Consider the following 16,061-nt stretch of genomic DNA (forward strand, 5'->3'; position numbering starts at 1 on the left):
TGAGCACCAGCACTATGCAGGATGTTCTCCATAGCACCAGTATCCTTTCCAGCTTCAGACTCAAGTTGAACATTAAGTGCAGGATGTGAGTCAGCTGTGAAGTGCAAGCCCTCAGAACCCAGGGGTTGACACGGTCTGGGCCTGTCTCCTATGCCTGCTGCCTGGCTTTGAAGCCGGTGATCAGCTTCTCTCCACACGTCCCGGGTGTTGTTCTGCTGGAGCTTGGCGTCCAGTTTCCTCCTGTAGGCATCCTTACACTGCCTCAGCTTGACCTTGAGTTGCCACTGTATCCTCTTCAACTTATCTCCAGATCTGAAGGCCTGCTTCTTCTTCTACTTGGTCATTGCCAAACAAAGCAGGTTACATCAAAAGCTTGAAAATCTATAAATTTTCTCAGTATTTGGGAGCTAAAGATGTAGCTTTATGTTATAGTTACTTATTTTTAGGGGAATTATTTCAGGGGACAACTATAAATTGTCCCACATAATTTCACAATTTCATCGAAATAATTCCTTTAAGTTAACATATCTTATCTTCATTCATTCATCTTCTGTTAAGGGTCACGGGCCCCTATCCCAGCTGTCATCGGGCGAGAGGCGGGGTACACCCTGGACAGGTCGCCAGTCTATCGCAGGGCTGACACAGACAACCTGAGGCTGACAACCATTCACACTCACACTCCCAACTACGGCCAATTTAGAATCACCAATTAACCTAACCTTTCTTTGGATGGTGGGAGGAAGCCAGAGTACCTGGAGAGAACCCACGCAGACACAGGGAGAACATGCAAACTCCACACAGAAAGGCCCAGTCGGCCCATGGATTCGAACCCGGGACCTTCTCGCTGTGAGGCATCAGTGCTAACCACTTTTTCTACTGTGCCGCCCATATCTTATCTTCTTCTCAGTAATTCAGTAAAATGACTGTATCATTTGACATATTCACTCTCAAATGTATGCAAGGTACTCCCCAATATCCGAGCTGAAAAAGTTACATGAAAAGTTAGTAATACAGTAAGAATTTTAGTTGGCCCTTGCATTTGCACTTTTTTGACAAAACCCCCCAAATACATGTATTTCAGAGAAATTGCGTAGCAGAAAAAAAAACACAGAAAAAGCCACATTTAAAGCCAGGAAAGATAACTGCGGTAGCATTCAAATGTGTGTCCAAATAAATATTTTTCATGCATTTGACTGTAAAACTGCTTCTAAAACGTTTAAGGTTTCTATGAAAACATAAAGAAGCCCTGAGCTTTGGAGAAGAAGCCATTCCTGCACTTCAATGACATGTTTATGCCAAGGGCGACACCACCTTACAGACTCTGTTGGTATTCAGTGAAGGTGCCACAGCCACATGAGCAATCATGAGGTGGCTTGTTGCTTTGCCATTTCATTTCTATTGATTGTGTTTATTATCTCTGCAACTGATTTCAAGTGAGAGGATATGAAGAGGGCATCAGCGAACATTTATCTTGATAATCATGTAATTTTAATAACAAATATACATTTAAAATCGAGCAAGAGTGACATCACGGGAATAAATGAAATGTCACAGTTGCAGAAATACTGATATAGTAGTTAATTATGAAAATCTGAAATCCAAGCGAGAACCATGTCAGAAAAGAGTTTGCATTCTGTTTCAAAACATCTGCTATAAGAATTGGTGCCATTTTAGAGGCTTTTAAAAAATTTCAAAAAAATAAAAATTTAGTAAGACTGTAAATTGATGAATGTTAGTTTGCCCTTTGCTTGAATATTTGTGATGATCACATTTCTTTTGCAGCTTGGTCTTATTTAAAGAAAAGTTCAAGATCGTGAAGAACTACATTGCTGTTCTTCCAACCTTTGGAAGTTTGTAAGTTCATGGAGAGAGTTCGTGGACGTCAAAGGAGCGCTGTCAATCACAGTCGTTTTAGACTGTCACTCATGGTCACATGCATCTCCTCTGGCGTCACGCCCATCTCCTTGCTGTACTCAGACGGTGACTTCCTCTTTATCCTCTCATATGATGCCAGGCTTGGAATAAAGGCCAGGCGTTTGACGTCCAGGCTGGCTCTGACGTAGTTGCTGTGGAGGAACATGTCCCGCTCCAGGTAAGTTAAACTGGTGCCGGGATTGATGTTTGTGGAGCGCCACTCGTATGTGAGCGGCTCTTCCACTGTGTAGATCTTCTCACCAGGCCCAACGTACTGGCCGTACTCGTAGGGCTTATAGAAGATCTGGTTCTTCCACATGTTAAGATCCAAAATCAGAACAAGGAAGATGATACCGTAGTTGAACCACTTACCTGCAACGAGATATGTGACTTCAGTTAGATCATAAACCAGGCCAACCTTGACAGCTTAGCAACAAGTAAACATGCATGTACTGTACAGATCATTAAACAGACATATTGATTGATGTACAACTCAAGCCTCCTTTAGATTTAGAGGGCAGAGTCCGACAGAGAGAGCTGTCCCATTAATTTATCAGGAATACCTCTCGCTTTGCATACAGACAGAGAGATCCATTTGCAGGTGTTACTTCCTCTACAGTATCTCCTAACAAGATCACTACATTACCATGAGACCGCCATCTCCCCAGGTTGACTGATAGTAGGCAGATGTCTCCCCGGGTATACGTGACACAGCTCCCTTCCCCTCCCCAAGATATAATGTTAATAAGCTTTTAGTTAAACCAATCACGTTACGACAGAGCTATTTCCATAACGCTTAATGGATATGCAATGCATTAGGGTTAACAACCTTTTGCGAATCACAGAGCGTTTGAACAGCTTAACATTTAGCTCAGGAACATTGGTTTCGCCTTCTCTTGACGGTTGTGAGGCCGTGTGCACGCCGCGGAACAAAATGCAGAAACCAGGAGGATGGTTTTAAATGGGAAATATACTCATTTGCCAAGAACATTAAGGCACAGAGATGTGATAGAGGATGGGAGAAGCGTCTCGCATGACGGGGAGGAACACGAGAAACAGGATACGCAGTTGAGGCAGTGATGGCACCTGTGCGCCACATCAGCTCACATGTATTATAAATATGGTTTAACCAACAAACATTTCCCCACAGAGAGAAGAGAGGAAACTAGAGCATCTGCAACATGTTTTGTATTGTTCCACAATCACATTCAAAACTAGGACAAAGTTTTGTCTCTCTCATTGACAGTTTGATTTGTTTCTGCTACTGAATCGGTTTACCAGGGTATGCTCCTCATAAAACGATTAGCTTTTATGGTCTGCAGCAACTCCCTGTGTCCATGTGTACCTGTGATATGAATGTGGTACTCCTCCTTAAAGACACTCTTGCAGACAGGAAGCTTGACCTTCACGTGTGTTGTTGACATCCCTGTCAGATTCATATCCAGGTCACCCATGAAGTGAGGAAACTCCCAGTCCTGAAAATAACACACACACACACCATATAAGGTCATATAAGTTTGGTGATGTTACAAGCTCAGCTGAAGAAATCTGATCACAAACACATAACACACATGACTAATGTCAACAACATATGATCCTATATTGGATGCTGGACTCTCTCACATTAGCTGATGTTAAGTCTCAGTGGAGCCTCTTCTTGCACTGACTGGAGGTCAAACATGGTGCCAGTCGCTGTAGACTGCAGACTACACTGTGTGTTTACAGGCTTGTGGAGTGTACTCGTGTGCACTGGGATTTGAACATGTCAAAATACATCAACAGGCAGTCCAAACTGACATTTAGAAGCTGCCTGTGCACTGTGGTGTCACTTAGCTTGTTTTGCTGGTATGTGTTGATATTGGATGACTTGGATGAATGAGGTCACTCCTCATTCAAAGAACAAATAATTTATAAATTAAAGGCAGAATGCATAACTTTGCAGATGGTAAGAAAATGTTCTTGGTCTAAGAAACAGTTTTTGAAGTTTTGGTTTATTTAGCTTGAGACACAGTCTTTTTCTAAACTCAAAATTAATCTATTAATTAAATTATTTTGGACTAAATTATTGGAATATTGAAAATACATTTCAACAACAAATAAAGAGTCTTAAATAGTTGCCTAAACTGTTTGCACATTGTTTGTGCAGTCATTTGTAACTTAGTAACATCAAGTACTAGAGATGGTTGAACATGAAAAAGTTGTTGGACATAAGTGTCATAATTGCTTTATTTTACTGTAGACAGACAATATAAACATTTTCTCCCCAAGATAGTTTTTTTTATCTACTCAAGTATATGCTATAATTGGTTACTGTGCATTGTGAAATGATTAAAACTAAACTAATGAAGTTCAGAGAGACAGAGAGGAAAATTTAAATATTTTTAAACTGTTTCTTTCTACTGAGCTGACATAATCCTCTTGTAAATTAGTATTTGGTGCCATTGAGAAAAAACAAAACAAGACACACATAATTTCACATTAGTTTCCCCTTGATTCTTGTTATTTGCAGAGCGTCTAGTTGCATGCAATTACCACATGTCTGAATTCACTATATATCCTCATGTGATCTAAGGTCTCCTGTGCCAATATCTATGAACAGCGTAACAGCTTGGTGATAGCCCCTTGGATATTAATTAAGTCCTCCACTCTTCTTCCATAGCTGCTGTTGCTACAGCACTAACAGGCATGGCATTTAAACCTCCCTTCCACAAAATAATGAGGCTCTACGACAAATACAGGAGTAAACTGGCAGGGTGCATCAGCACATCTTCCACATATGTAAATGCATATATGTATATACACAAAGACACAGAAATCTGACATTAAGCTTGGAAAATCCAGAGAAACAGCACAATTATACAAAACAAATATTTTTAAATAGGAAAACCCTGCTCGGAGGCAAATCCAGACAGGTCATTAATTGGGGCATTAATTAGTTTGAGAACAACACCACCCATCTTTTCTCAAGGAGATGTGAGATTAACTATGGCAGCGCTCCAGGATGGAAGTGAATGAAGCAGTAGGGATGCATTTTTATTGACTGGCTGAACGTAGCGACGGATGCGGGGACACAGGGACTGTAAATAAGTGTAGTAAATGTGCTTGCTGTACACTGTGCAGAAAATGAGAAGGGCCCATCGTAGGCAAATCCATGCGAGTGGGCTATGATATACGACAGGTTACAGCGAGGGGGAGAGAGAGAGAGAGAGAGAGAGAGAGGGAGTGAGTCTTGGGTCCAGACTGACTTATGGCATCACAGAGACGTCAAAATAGGGACTTCAGGTTACATCATAAAGAAAGAGAGAGTGACTCGGTCAGTATGCTGAAATAGCTGGCTTTCTCTTCTTTACATCTTTGCGAGGAAACGCTTTCACAGAGTAAGCCGAGCTATTTCTATATCTGCATAATCACAATAATTGGGTAAATGAATGAGAAAAAGACCACAGTGTTCAGTAATTACTGACCACAGCAGCCAGAGGCACTCCTTAAAATAATGAATTGTTTCGATAAATAAGTCTAGAAATCACTTGCAGCGGTGCAGTTGTTCTCATCCATGTTACCATGGGAATTATAATGGTGTCCTTGCCAGGTTTCTGTGGAGCACTGTATTTGTAACACTCAAAGATGTTCTCCCATGCAATCGCTCGCTCTTTGTAATTAGCATAATAAACAGAACAGAAATGTATATTTAAGGGACACCAAATATTGGTCTTGCAGCGTGCCCTCTAATACCTGCTAACAAGCCCAGTGAAATACGTTCATTAAACATTTGGAGGAGCTGTGCTGAATTAGGCTATCAGGAAAATCCACATACATGATTGTCCTGTGGTTCTGGGTCAGGGCTACTGGAGTGAGAAAAACAACAACTTCTCCCACACTACTTCTCCTCAGTACAGAGTTATGGGTTTGTTTGTTTTTTACCAGACAAACACATTTGCATATTCATGAGCCACTGACACAGGCTTTATTGATGTACACTCTCCTGTGTGAGGGAGGACATTGGGTGGGAAAAAAAAGAGGGAGGATCGAGAAAGTGAGAGAAAAACTCCAATCTTGTGAGTCATCATTAAAGAAAATAGACTCGGCCCATGAAGGAGTAGGAGGAGGAAAGGGTGAGTTCATGGCTGAGGTCTGGGAAAAGAGGGATGGAGGGACTGAGAGAAAGATGTAGAAGAGTAAACAGTTTGTATATCCATATAGTTTATATAGGTGTATGTGCGTGTCTGCGTGCGTTTGTGTCTGTGCCAGCTGAGAGTGATCAAACAACTTTGCTTTGTGCTGCAGTGCCCCATTGATGAATAGGGAGGAAGGGGGAGGAAGTGGAACTGGCAAGATGGGTAGCAGACTAAGCCAAGAGACGTCCCAGCTCCATTTTTTTAATTGGCCACAGGGGAGCGGTCTACCTGCATGACAATGAGAAGGTCGAAGACCAAGATGAAGGAGGCGAGGAAGGCTCGGGAGACCTCATCGCTGGGCAGGAAGCCTCGGTTCAGGTTGTCCCAACTGATCCAGTCGGTACTGATGACCACAACCACCACCGATGTGAGAGAGATGAGCACTGTCCTGGAGGGGATGGGAGGGGAGAGGAATAAAGGAAGAGAAGAGGAATAAAATGAAAGGGAGATGAGGGATATGAAGGAAAAATGGGAAAGTAGGAAGAAATCAATGACAAACATTCAATCGCACAAAAGTGAATGAAACATTAATTCATTCATCTTGTGTAACCGCTTGTCCTGCGAAGGGCTGCGGGGTGGGCTGGAGCCTATCCCAGCTGTCATCGGTCGGAGAGGCGGGTTACACAGGTCGCCAGTCTACTGAATGAAACATTTAAATGTTATTTCAAAATTTCAGCCCAAATGAGATGCACAGTTTGAAAGAAAAACGGCTAAAAGAAAAGATAGATCTCGCACTAGGCAGTTTCTCTTCTTCAATGATGAATTGAACCACACAGTTTTTACCCCATTCTGACAAACGGCAGCAGACAAAGCTTCCAGGAAGAAGAATGTGTGCAGATGAAAAATTGTTTTTGTTTGTGGAGGCAGACAATGTGAAACAATGTAATTAAAAACTCTACAGCATACATATTTCCATGTATTTACATATTTTACATGAACCAAAATGTTTTCTTACTGCATTTTTTTTTCACACTTACTGGAGTTTATTCCTATTACATTGCTGTAATTCTGCATTTACTGTTTAGTAGAACATTTCTCAGCCATGTGAAGAGAGCCACAGTGACTTAGTATTATTATTCGCTGTGTATTTTGTCTCAATGTCACCCAGCGATTATTGTGCTGTTGTGTGCCTCCTCGCGTCGCACATCGGTTGGCTGCACTGCAGATAGTGACTGCCAGCTCATATCCCATTTCAGCTGTTGGGGAGATAAATTTTGAGGGTTTTTATTGTTCCACAGTGGGATGCTTATTCTCAGTGTGGCCGACTTTTGGCGCCATCCTTTACAGTTTGCCACGGCCTTTGGTGCATATTGCCATGACATATCCAGCAACACATTTATCAATCACATTTCAAGCACTGGATTCCAGATGATGGCTCGTCAAATCAGGTATTGATTTTGACAGCGCGTGTCAGGGTGCCCATCAATAAAATGAACGGCTGCAGAAAAGTCCCAGAACAATTGATCTGCTTACATTCCAATCGCAGATGAATCAATCTCATTGGGGAAATGGTAAACGCTGCGGCCAAACTGTCTTTGAAGTTTGAGATGTCAACATCTGAAGCTGTGTGTACATATCAAACAGATGTCACGCTGTTTCAGTGTCTTCACTTGTCCTTCACTTCTCACTGTGACCCTAAAATGAACCAGTGCAGAAGGCGTTTACATGTCATATCTGACAGACAGTTACATCACAGTATCTGACTGACAACGCTGAACCACTGTGGGGAATGCACACTGCTGGGACCGGGCACTGGTAGTGTAATACATCCAAACAGGGAACGGTTCTACTTGTCTGTCAAGTAATGGCCATATCAGGCATGGGTTGCGGCATTTGTTTAGCGTTTATTTCAGGGTCACAGCTCGTGGTACGAGTAAGTAAAAGACAGGGTTATGGTTCGTCCTGCGACCTTGTTGTGTCCATTGATTTTCACCCTGTTCTTCTAATTAAAGGTGCTGACACTGAGTGAGGGAAGATTAACACAGCTATTGACTGTGTGTAACCCTGCAACGGGCTGGAGAGACCACAAAACACACACAAATCTACAGAGCAATATATAATTCATTACCAGGTTTTTGGTTAAGCCAAGGAAACCACCTCCTCGGTGTAGCTTCCAATCATATCAATTTGGTATCAGTCTTCTTATCAAGCACGAAAGAGAAAAAGTGTATTTCCTAAAATAAATCATAAAGAGAAATCTATTAGATACATGATAAATGTAGCTTTATGTCCTTCCAATTTTGCAACAAACCATTGGGTCATCCAAATAAAAGAAATAGTTTTAATCTATAAATTAAAAATCTATGCACAACACAATAGCACCATCAGTGCTGGCTGTATGACATCTTCCATAGGTGTGGTGCACTGTTGCTCTGCCTGAAGCACGCAATTCAAGTCAGTTTAAATTCTGTGGCAGCAGACCAACTTTGTTAATTAAGTGTACCTTTACTTATTGTTTTTCTTGTCTATAACGTAAATTAACATTAGCACTGTATGCAAGTATTACATCAATCCAGTTGTCCTGGTGACCACTGGAATTGCAATTATATAATTGCAATTCCGCTTTGCTGTTCATCTTGATAGAGGCCTTGTTTTGATAGTCCAAAATAATTTCTGCAGAGTGGCAAGACTTGCCTGTAAGGACTTTGATAGAACCCTGAACAAACACCATCATGATGAACTGTACCTCCAACTGTGAGCCAGTTGTACATCTGTGAAGAAATACTAATGACTAAAGAGATTACTTTAAAGCATTTTGGTTAGTTTTATTATTAATGTTGTGTTTTTACCAGTTGGGGAAAAGGTTTTCACACTGTCAGCCTTAATATTATTAAAAGTAACCTGCAGAAGGTTTTCCTATAGGAATGCAGAGTTGTATCAGAAAGCATTTTATGTATGAGCATAGAAATCTCCACTATATGTAGAGCCGCTGCAGAGGCAAGGTCAGTTCGTCAATAAAACGCCTCACTGCAGATAGTTAGGCTTGTGTTAGAAAAAGGATTTGAATCAGGGGAATCTATGAAATGTTTCTGGCATTGTAGCAAAAACAGACACTCATCTATTGAAGACACACGGTAAATCTGCTTTGTGGAAGAGACACAGAGGTCATCTTCAAAGTGTTGAATTAATAGAATGTAAAAAAAAAACATGCGAGTGATTTCTAGAATCAGCACTTTGCCTTGGCCTAACTTTCCTCTCCCTCCCTCTCTCTCTCTCTCTCACACACACCTCTGTCTCCCTGATTCACCTTCTCCCTCGCTGCTTCCCCCATCTCTCTTCCGACCAGACTTCTACATTTCCCTTTCCCCTTCACCTCTGTTTCTTACTTCTTACCTCCCTCCTCCTCCACCACCTCCTCCTCCTCCTCCACTGCAGTATGTACTGTGGAATACTAATGTGACCGGTGAGGGAGCTTGTCAAGTTGTCTCCGCTGTGTGCATGCCGGTGTCAGAGCCCCACTCCTCCCACCACAGGTAGCCCACTCCCGCTGGAGCTCTCCTCCTCTTTTCATGTTGACAAATGAACAGAGGTAGCTTTCTCCTCCAGTGTGCTCTGTCCCTCCCTGTGCATTCATTGTTTCCTCTGACCCTCCTTAGATCACAGACTCTAAGGATTTGGTAGCAGATTGAACTGGATTAGTGTGGAAAGCCGTACTGTAAGTATGTGTCGTATAATGGTCAAGAGGATCCACCTGACCTAGAATACAAGACGAGTGTGTGGAACATGGTTCCGATGGTATCTTGATTTTAGATACAGGGATATGAAGGTCATAAGTACAGTGATTTTAATACACGGATAAAAGAAGCAATACTACAAGGCATATTTTTAAATTTAAAAAGCGATAAAATGCTGTCGCTTTTACCTTAATTAGGGCAAATCACCTGAAATCTTATACCAGAGAAATTACAGTGTCGCTAAGTAGCTAGTTCACGTGGATGGAGAGACTGAGAATGAGGAGACTCAGACAACTCAAGATGGTTTTATGACTGCAGAGTTGGGCGTGTAACTGTTAAATTATGTGTTTTTATAATACAGCATAAAAGCCATTATAATTGGACAGTGTTTTCTTTTTTGAGCATTTAGCAATTAAACTTAATCTGCGCACGCCATGGGCAAAACAAAATGCAAATGTAGAATTAGCATGCTAAGCGCTAAACTTGGCACTATAGCATGTCAACAGTTAGACTAGTCTTGTTGTTATGGCATATTGCCACCCTGGTGTTGAGCATTTATTAACATTTAAAAAGTTAGCATACAAGTATTTTTGGCATGTCAAAATAATTATGTACAGCTAGGGCTTGTCATAAACATCAAAATGCACCAGTGCTGCTAAAAAATACTAATTTATTATTATTATTATTGAATTTAATCCGGTAACATGTTTTACCTCGTTTACACATTCTCTATCACATATTTATAGTCAGACCATAACATGTTAAATGAGTTAAGATAACACATGAAAAAAAATATATTTTAAGTATTAAAAATGGTTTAGCATACAATTTAACCTAACAGTGCTTAGCTACTTAACTATTTAGCACAACTCAATATCTGGAATATTCATGATTAAATTTAGAGTTACCTTGCCATGCATGCATGTAGCTTAGCTGACCACGAGTTAAAACAACCTAAACTGGCATTTATGTCCTTGAACAATATATGTTCATAGAGGGCAAGGGAGAACGCTATTATACTGAGTGGTACAATGTCTGTCTCTACCTTTTTTTTTCATGTGTTGTAAAAAGGCTTTCCACAACCAGAGACTCTACCTATAGCTCAACACATTTGGATAAGTTTTATTTTTGTCCAGCTTAAGTTGAACACTTGGTGGTCAAATTGCCAACCTAGCTAGCTACATACTTAGCTGTGTGGTTAGCCAACTGCTAATTAGCTGGTTAGCATTGCAGCACAGAGTAAATTCTATTTTCATTTCCAAATACCTACCTACAGTAATACTGGAGATCTCATAGGTATTTAAAATATGCTACCCAGTTGGAATACTAAAACAGAATATGCAACAAATTATGTTTAAAGGTTTGTGCTCTGCATTCTGTAGCAAAATACACTGTAAAAGTCACCCTCTCAAAACAGGTTTTAGTTTTTCAGGTTTAAAAGTCCATTTTCCCTTCATGAATCCAAGCTTATCCTGTGGCAAGGATACATCTGAGTGTGAATCTCACCATCCAAGCAGTAACAAAATCTCCCATCCATGTCCCCACTGCAGCAATCTTCATAAAACTCTCATTCCTGATGCCCATGAATTCTGTCACCATGTGAGCCCTGAAAGGAAAGAAGACCATGAGTGAAAGGGACATAAAAAATGTATTATATGAGATGAGGGTAGTAAAGGCAAGCAGAGAGGAAGGAGGCAAGAGGAGTGGCAAAAAGAGCCAAGAGGGAAAAAGAGAAAATGGTCACCGTCACTTAGTATCATGATGCTAGCTGTCAGAGTCAATCAATATCAATCTAATCCAGTGAAAACAATAAGTGATGGCTCTACCTTCCATAAAGCCTGCTAGATTGTAAACAGTTTACACCAGCGCAATGGAATTTACACAGTATCACCATTTTCATTTGGTGATGCAGTTTTGGGAAAATTATTAATTTGTTTGGCAAATTTGTCTCGTGTCTGATTTCAGATCAATTCTGCCATCGCAATGAGATCCCTCCTACCCGCTAACACACTGGATCTTAGTGAGCTAAGTTAGGATGCGCAGCAGCACAAAGGTAGAGCATAGACTAGGCCAAGACACTCCATTAGAGAGACAATCTCACATGCAATAGTAGCTGATAAGAAATGACATGATTTCTTTGGAGTCCTAGTTACGCCTTCATCTTTGTACAGTAGGAGAAGCCGTTGTTCAATCCCGCAAAACAAACCCACCCAATACATTCACACTCATACACACACACACACACACAACATCGCTCCATTTTCTCCAGGTAATAGCACAGGGAGGGAGGAAAAGTGGGTCAGTCGCCTCCTATATGGGACTTGCCATAGAGAGGAGGAGAACAGAGGGGAGCGAGGAGGCCTGTTTGATCTCCTGGCAGGCAGTGTCTTAGAAGCTGAGTGGAGCAGGTGGGCGCCCATCACTTCCCCCTCCAGCCTCCTCTCACCCCCCTAGACAGGTCACACTCATGAATATAATAGATGGGGATGGATAGGGTTGTGCCTGTGCTTTCAAGGGGTTGTATTTGAAGTCAATGGTTCCATTTGTCTTTGTTTTCCCTGGCCATTTTCAGGCCGTGAGTAAACCCCAATAACAATGTTTTCTATTGCACAGAAGGCTTGAGAAAATTTTGCCTTCTACCTTTTTTAAAAAATATCAATCAAAAAGTTCAAGATATTAGCCAACGTACCAGCTTGAAAAGCTGTTGATTTTTATTTAATGCTAACTGCTCATACTGCTCGCGCCTTTTCAAGTCAAGTGAGCATAACACATGCTCATAGGCAATACAGAACAATCATTAATTGTGACAAACTAGTGACCCAAAATGCCAATAGTTTTCAACTACCTGCTAGCTGCAACTGTGCAGGAAATATCGTTCCCTGGAAGGAACCAGCATAAATCCTATGTCATCAATGCAGCATGCATTTAACAGATTTGACTGGATTTTATTGACAAAAATGTGCAGCACTGCAGGTGACGTATTGCCTCACTTAAGCCTGCAAATAAAACGGCCTTGATTGAAATGGCGATTTATATCTGCATTAAGTCGGTTAGACATTCAGTGGCTTGGCAATGCTCCAGTTACCAAGGAGATCCCACTGGGAGTCATTTACCCGCAGCGAAATTCAAATCGATACTTCTGGAAATGCTGTCTGGCACCACATGCAAGGCCTTAAATCTAAAAAACTACCCTGCAGCCAACCCCTGCCCTTCTCACATATTTAATTAAGCAAATGTTACCCCTGCTCTGAAAGAGATTTTTTTTCCCTTGCAGAGCACCTATGATGAGTTTGGGGGCTCTTCACACTGCATGATCAGAGGCAGAACTCTCTGACTTATTCATACAGACTGAAAATTTAATGGCCTTTAGAGCCAGATGACCTAATGAGAGAATTCAGTGTAGTGGAACATCAGTACAGTAGCGCCATGAATAATCAACCCTAAAATGGCTCCCGTGGCTTAATCGCAGAGCCAGTTGCAACGTTGGTGCCAGCGCGGCCGGCTCAGCCAGCTTTGACCCTCTGTGGAATGTTATCAGGTTTCCCACACTTGTTCGAACATAATATTCAAGGACATTTCAATGCCTTTTCATCTTGTCTTGTTCCATCACATGCAAGAAATTACAATTTTGTGCTACAGAGGGTACAGAGTTATAGAGTTATGACTTTAGATGTGACCCCCATTTGACTTTAAGCAGAGAAAAAGTCAGTGTTAACTATTAACACGGTCGTCTGCCTGATCACAGTTTCTTCTTTGTTGCTAAGCAGTCATTATGGATATGGCTATAATATCTACCTCATGTCATTTTATAAAGTCTGAGCTTCTGAAGACACATTTCTTTGTCTGTTCTGGCCCATCGGCTCTCATTGCTGTTCACAATTCTGCCATGCTTAAGTCAAACTGCTATTTTTTTGTTTGCTTGTTTCAAGATATAATGGATGGGCAATAATTCAATATTATTGTTAATGACATTTACACACATGGACAAAATTGTTGGTACCTTTACGTTAAAGAAAGAAAAACCCATGGCGGCCACTGAAATAACTTGAAACTGACTAGAGTAACAACAAATAAAAAATTACTGAAAATGAACTAATGAAAATCAGACAATGCTTTTGAATTATGGTTCAATATAATAATTTAAAAATCACTACTCTACGTGACCACTGTGGATTTTTTTTTCCTTTAACAGAAGGGTACCAACAGTTCTGTAGCTGAATCACTGTGATGTTTCATGGGGCTAAAAATACCAATAATATATAATAATAATATAGCACATGGCTTTTTGATAAGGAGTAATATCCCAATTGTTACACCTCAAGGTTTATGTTGAAATTTAAATAATTTTGATTATTTTCACCATGACAAATCAGTCTTAATAATGCAGAAGCCTTGTATATAAATTATCAGTGTGTCTAAACCTGTAAAAGTCTTTTTGATTGTCCAATTTCATCAACAATTCTGCACTGCACCATTGTGCCCAAAGCCATTACATTCTGCTACAACCCAATCACTTGCTTCTACTATATTCACCAATTTAAAGATAAAGGTTTACGGTTTCATTTTATTATTATTTTTTTCCCCCCAAACAAAGGAGTTTCTCATGATTAAGGTTCTAAAACAGCATGCCGAGAGAACTTTCACTACAGCCTGATATTATTATTTTTTTTTTTCATTGTCCACTTGGACATATATGCTTTCATACTGGCTTTTATAAACTTCTTTTCTCTGTCAGGCAGGCAGTGATTTAGTGACTCTAGCAACTGAGTGACCTCTTCTGGCCTGTAAAGGCTGGGCTCATTCAGAACATTAAATTGCGACCTTGGCTGACTACACATTGAAATGCATTGCCTGTCTCCTCCCTGTGCACTACAGTACCCAACGCTGTATTTACAGTGTACAACAGTGAGCAGCAGTAGTTACAGGGAAGAATAAAGCTGCCAATAGAGACTCTCTTCACTATCACTATACCATTTCCCAAGGCAACTTAAAACCTCAATCTCAATTCATCACTCAGCATCGAATCACCCGCGTCTTGTATTAAACTGGCTGGAGATTGAGTCTTTTAGTCTTTACCATTAAATTGGCTAGAGATTGGGAGTGAATATCGTCAGACAATATCATGAACAGCAGTGTATCAGGGCTTCCAGTCCATCTATCAGCTTTCATTAGGGCAAAAGGGTCCAAAACCAGGTCTCCATGTACTTTTCCACTGACTGTGTTTACATGCACATTGGCAAACTACACATGAATCCTACAAACTCTACAACAAAATACATTTTTGAATGACGCACAGAGACCTAATGCATTTCTGATGTAACGCCTAGGATTAATGGGGGTTTTGTTAGGGAAACATTGTGGTTTCATTAATGTGACTAATATAGGGACTTTGAAACCATGGTTACAATAATAACCACTTGATTAAGGATGAGATTTAAATTGGCATTAGGCATTTTATCCTGGCTTCTGATCATCCTGTGCCTTGTTTACAGGTGCATGTTCAGCTCCAGTCCTGTTCATGACTTCTAAGGTAATGCAGTGGATAAATATTGTTGCTTGAGTCAGCCATTACTGGTAATATGATATGAGAATCAAATGCAGCAAAGCTGCAGCAGCCAGCAGTCAAAGTGAGTTAAACCTCAGCTTGTCAGTCAGTTGGTACATAAGTAAAATCATAAAACAGACACACATAAAACATGCATATTAGAATGATATAAAAATGTAAATAAATAACCAGGTTTCTCTGAAGTCAATGTAAACAACAGATCTCATAATACAATAGAAAGTGGGGTAAAACTCAACATGTGGATACTGAGTGCTTGTAAAATATAAATTTAAAAGCCTCTTTAAGTGTTTTCATCTTTACACATTTACAGCACACCGACTTCATATAGAACTGTCTGTTTCAGAGATATTAAGAAAATGACTGTTGAGGGAAAGCTTTACACTAACTAAACACTCATTAAATATGTACAATAATGTCACATTTTCTGACACCAACGTAGGCATGGGCAGAGGCAAAGATATATCAGTTATTCGAAAGACACTGGGTGTGTTCTAAATAGCATACTATCAACTACAAAAGTACTGACCGAATGTAGCAAGTAGTATGTGAAAACTTTAAAATTTGGAGCATGCCACAAAAATTCGGACGATATACTACACTGGCCAAACTTTCCAGTGTTACTTGAGGGTTGTGTTCCTAATTGCAGACTTCTAGTTTTTCTTCTTTTCTGCAGCTGCCCTCACGAAGCACCACGTCTACAAATACATACGACATCAGTGTCAAACATACGAC

General features: G+C 40.6%; 1 pseudogene across 1 annotated transcript in view; it reads right to left on the reverse strand.

Moving 5' to 3' along the window:
• Positions 1-1,239: 1,239 nt before the first annotated feature.
• LOC311496181 (transmembrane protein 117-like) overlaps positions 1,240-16,061 on the reverse strand; it is a 30,124-nt pseudogene continuing 15,302 nt past the window's right edge. The window contains exons 3-6 of the transcript XR_014699967.1: positions 11,168-11,369; positions 6,318-6,477; positions 3,260-3,389; positions 1,240-2,286 (exon numbers count right to left, since the gene is read on the reverse strand). The product of XR_014699967.1 is annotated as a transmembrane protein 117-like (transcript). The remainder of the gene's footprint in view (positions 2,287-3,259; positions 3,390-6,317; positions 6,478-11,167; positions 11,370-16,061) is intronic.

Source organism: Chelon labrosus (assembly GCF_963514085.1).
Source record: "Chelon labrosus genome assembly, chromosome: 11".
NCBI classification, from domain to species: Eukaryota; Metazoa; Chordata; class Actinopteri; order Mugiliformes; family Mugilidae; genus Chelon; species Chelon labrosus.